The sequence below is a fragment of the Salvia miltiorrhiza genome, chromosome 1 (assembly GCF_028751815.1).
Source record: "Salvia miltiorrhiza cultivar Shanhuang (shh) chromosome 1, IMPLAD_Smil_shh, whole genome shotgun sequence".
NCBI classification, from domain to species: domain Eukaryota; kingdom Viridiplantae; phylum Streptophyta; class Magnoliopsida; order Lamiales; family Lamiaceae; genus Salvia; species Salvia miltiorrhiza.
The window spans coordinates 2,620,870-2,625,993 of NC_080387.1; the positions used below are offsets into that span (position 1 = coordinate 2,620,870).

The 5,124-nt window shown below is 36.9% G+C and overlaps 1 long non-coding RNA gene across 1 annotated transcript; it reads right to left on the reverse strand.

The window, feature by feature from the left end:
- Positions 1–1,706: 1,706 nt before the first annotated feature.
- Positions 1,707–3,257, reverse strand: LOC131007271 (uncharacterized). The gene is made up of 3 exons (XR_009096006.1): positions 3,196–3,257; positions 3,039–3,110; positions 1,707–1,932 (listed from the first exon to the last, which is right to left on the reverse strand). It is a non-coding gene; the product is annotated as an uncharacterized LOC131007271 (long non-coding RNA).
- Positions 3,258–5,124: the final 1,867 nt, after the last annotated feature.

Genomic DNA, 5,124 nt, shown 5'->3' on the forward strand with positions numbered 1-5,124 from the left:
CAATAAAGAGATTGATTATTAAACTAAAACTTAGAATGAAAAACTTAATTAAAAACCGAACTTAAAATTAACTAGGCGAATTAAACTACTAAATCCTAGGCAAGAATTTAAACAACTCAAATTAAACCTAACTTAAGAAATTAAATACTTGTAATTTAAAAACCAACTAATCTAGGCGTGAAACTAAAGTGCATAATTTAAATTGCATAATTAAAAAGAAAGCATGAACATAAACTAAAAACGTAAACATGATTAAACAAAATAAATTGAATTGAAATACGAAATCCCATAATATACTTTTTTTCCTCCAACCTGATTCATAAGTTCTTTGTCGTTTAGATATCCGTAATCGAGTATCTTCAACTGTCAATTCTGTTACTTTTTTAAGCCTCAATCCCTCAATCTCAGCCAACAACTGGTACCCATTTTTTGTTTGTGGAGGACCTTTTCTTACTTGAGCATTTTTTATAAACGCATATTTGTTGCGTCGAAAAGGATGATCAGTGGGTAAGAACCTCCTATGACAGTCAAACCAGGATTGTTTACCACTCAAAGGTAATCGAAAAGAATCTGTATCATCACAACAACGTGGACATGCCAATCTACCAGCTGTACTCCAACCAGAAAGCATGGAATAAGCGGGAAAGTCACTAATTGTCCACAAAAGTGCAGCACGCATTTGGAAATTATTCTTCAATGATATGTCATACGTTTGGACACCTACTTCCCAAAGATGAGATAACTCAGCAATCAACGGTTGAAGAAAAACATCAATCATATCCTTTGGATTGTGTGGCCCAGGGACGACAGCAGTGAGAAATATGTGTTGTTCTCTCATGCACATCCAAGGAGGAAGATTGTATGGAGTAAGTAGGATTGGCCATGAGGAGTATTGCTTTCCAAAATTGTTGAATGGCGAGAATCCGTCAGTACAAAGCCCCAATCTCACATTTCTGACCTCAGCCGCAAAATCAGGAAATGTGTTGTCAAAATGTTTCCATGCAGGTGAGTCTGCAGGGTGTCTCATCACACCATCATTAACTGATGTAGCATGCCATCGCATATCAGCTGCTGTTGCTTTAGATGCATATAACCTTTGCAATCTTGGGGTGATGGGAAAGTAATGCATCTGACTTACTGCAACTAGGCGTCGTTGACGACTACCACTGGGACCAGAAGATTCTTTGTAACGTTTTGCATCGCAAAACTTACACTCGTTCAATCTTTCATCATCCCCCCAAAAAAGCATACAATTATTACGACAACAATCAATCTTCTCAACTGGCAAACCCATCCCACGAAGCAATTTCTTTGCACTGTAGAAATCTCCAGTCACCAAATTATTATCGGGAACTATTTCTTTAATCAACTCCAAAATCTGATCAAAACATCGCTCAGACATATTATTATTATCAGATTTTAAACTCATCAATCGAGCTACAAGAGATAATTGGGTATGGGTTTTACAGCCAGGCCACAACTCTCTATCAGCCGCCTTTAACATATCATACAAATGTTGGGCTGTTGGGTTTGGAGATTCTTCAATTAAATCATCGACATTGTGAAATTGAGCTGTCGCTACATCCATCACCATCGTCTCATAACGATTGACTTCTCTATCTTCCTCAATGGTTACAATACGCCTAGCAACATCAAGGACTTGCACTAACGCTTCACCATGCATCGTCCATATATGGTATCTAGGGATAAAACCATTCTTTGCCAAGTGAACCCTAACAGTCATTGGAGTATCAAATTTTTTGTTCTTACATTTCGTGCATGGGCATTTGATCTTATTTCCAATCATTAAGTCCGGTCGAGAAAGTGCATAATGGATAAATACTTCCAATCCATCCATGAACTCTCCTGTTAGACTACCTTGAGCATATCGCCTATACATCCACCCTCTATCTAAACTCATGTTTATATTTCCTGCATTCATATATTATTAATGTTTTAATTAGTTCACACATTAGATATAAAATTAAGATGATGAATAAGAGTGGAAATTAAGATTAGAAATTAAGATTAAGATTAAGATAAGGATTAGGAATTAAGATTAAGATTAGGATTATGAAAGGAGATTAAGATTTGTATTTGGAATTAAGATTAAGAGTATGATTAAGAAAGGAGATTAAGATTTGGATTAGGAATTAAGAACTCAAATAAGGTCGGAGATTAGGATTATAGAAGGATGACTGAAGATTACGATTAGAATTTCAAGAAGGTTGATTGAAGATTGAAATTTCAACACAACAACAAAACCAAGGCGGTAGTCATTGCTACCGCCTCCGCCTCTCCCCCACCGGCGGCCCAAACTCCAATTAATCACAATCATACTTAATCGCCTCTCCCCCACCGGCGAAACTATCATGCTTAATTATAATTAAAACATGCTCAACGCAATTAATCATGCTAAATCATATATTTCGCCTCTCCCCCACCGGCGATAAAGCGAATTAAATAAATTTAAACATTATAAGTTCTTTAAATAGAAATTAAGCTTCCTAAGTTCTTTAAATAGAAATGAACCTAACTAAGTTCTTTAAATAGAAATGAACCTAACTAAGTTCTTTAAATAGAGATTAACCTAACTAAGTTCTTTAACTAAATCTAATATATATAAACCTAACTAAGTTATTTAAATAAATCTAATATTTACAAATAAACCTAACTAAGTTCTTTAAATATATCTTATAAAATAAATTATCTTACTAAGTTCTTGTTCTTTAAACAAATCAAATACAAATGAACATATATATAATTAACATATAATTTCACATTACATTCAAACTAAATTCACATTAATTCACATATACTATACAACACAACAACTAAATTTCACATTAATTCATACTAATATAATTAACATAAATTTGAAACATAGCCTACATTAATTCACATATAATTCATACTAAGTTCTATGTAAATTTCTCATTAATTCACATATAATTAACCTAAATTCATATATACTAACATATCAATATTAACCTAAATTCAAATTAATAGCCTACATTATATAAGTTACACGAACTAACCTACAATCTCTTATTCCGGCAACGGCAGGAGCTTTCCGGCGAGGGCAGGGGCGGTCCGGCGAGGGCAGGGGGCTGAGAATTAGAGTTAGGGTTAATAATTGATGAAATCTATAAAAAATAATTAATTAGGGTTAGGATGAATAATTAATTAACTTACCGTAGAGTATCACGTCGACGGAGAGCAGCGGCGTCGGACGGAGAGCGGCGGCGGCGGCGGCGGCGGCGGCGGCGTCGGCGTCGCGTCGGACGGAGAGGAGCAGCAGCGGTCGCGTCGCGTCGGACAGAGAGAAGCAGCAGCGGTCGCGTCGGACGGAGAGGAGCAGCAGCAGCGGCGTCGGGGGAGGTGGCCGTTCGATGGACGGAGGCGGCGGTGTCGGGAACGGCGAAATCGGCGGAAGGAGGCGGAGAATCGGAGGAGGAAAGGGTGGAGAAGAAAATGGGGGAAAAATTAGAAAACCTAAGTTAAGTCCGCGAATTCAACGACCGAATGTCAATTTAACGACCGTTTTTCGGTCGTTGCTAATTTTAATTATAATATTAATAATTTCGGTATACAACGACCGAAAAACGGTCGTTAAAAATAATTATTTCGGTCGTTAATATTAAATATATTTAAATAAATTAAAATACAACGACCGTTAAAAAACGGTCGTTAAATATTTCCGAAAACTTAAAAATATCAGAACTCAAATTTAAATAAATTAAAATACAACGACCGTTACAAACGGTCGTTAAATTAAAAATATATCAAAATTCAAAAAAAAAAAACCAACGACCGTAAAAACGGTCGTAGTTACGGTCGTTATAAATTAACGACTGTTTCATTCGGTCGTAGGAAATAAAAAAAAAGATTTAAAATATTAAACAAAACGGTCGTTAATATTAAAATTTCGGTCGTTACGGCCGCCTTTTTAACGACCGAAAATTTCGGTCGTTAATTTCGGTCGTTGGAGCCGCTGTTTCTTGTAGTGAAGCAATAAAAGAAAGCAATAAAGAGATCGATTATCAAACTAAAACTTAGAATGAAAAACTTAATTAAAAACCGAACTTAAAATTAACTAGGCGAATTAAACTACTAAATCCTAGGCAAGAATTTAAACAACTCAAATTAAACCTAACTTAAGAAATTAAATACTTGTAATTTAAAAACCAACTAATCTAGGCGTGAAACTAAAGTGCATAATTTAAATTGCATAATTAAAAAGAAAGCATGAACATAAACTAAAAACGTAAACATGATTAAACAAAATAAATTGAATTGAAATACGAAATACCGTAAACGTCTTGAACGTGTAATTGTGTCACTCAATCACAATCCAAGAATAAAAACTAAATAAAACTAAATTGAAAACTAACTAGAACAATGAAAACTCGAAACTATGAAAGCACTAAGAAAGCAAGTAAATCCTAAGCTTCGGATGCCAACAGATTGCAAAGATGGCGTCTAAAACTAGGGCAAGGGATTGATATTTTACAATGAAAAGTATGGCCCTATTTATAGACTTCAAATCCTTCTGGATCACCAAGAAAGTTGCCATGCAAAGTAGAACTCTAAAGGCAATAGAATCGTGCAAAATAAGGCAACTCTCCAGCTATGACGCGCGCCCCGGAAATAATCTCCTCTCTGGCCGAATTCGGGGTTCTCGCCAACGGAATGGCTTCAGCTCTGGCTATCGCCAGCGGAATGGGTCGCCAGCGGAATGGTTTCCGCTCCGGCTTTCGCCAGAGGGGTGGTGATTTCTCTGGCATAGCGATTCCTCTGACACTTATGTTTCCAGTAGCGAAGTGATTTCTCTAGCGATTCCTCGCTCGCTTCGATTCCTCTGGCAATTCCTCGCTCGCTTCGATTCCTCTGGCATTTCCGCGCTCGCCTCGATTCCTCTGGCGTTTTTCTCATTTCTCTGGCTTGAGCGGATTTCACTGGCGACTTATGGAGCGCACTCCTCTGCTCTGAAGCAGGCTTCTCTACTCTGGCACGGGCCTTCATAGAGAAGTTCAGCTCTGCAATCAAAGTGTGCCTAAAAACACCATTCTTACCCCCAAAATCTCCAAAATCGCACTCTTCCATCTATAAGACCTAAATCTC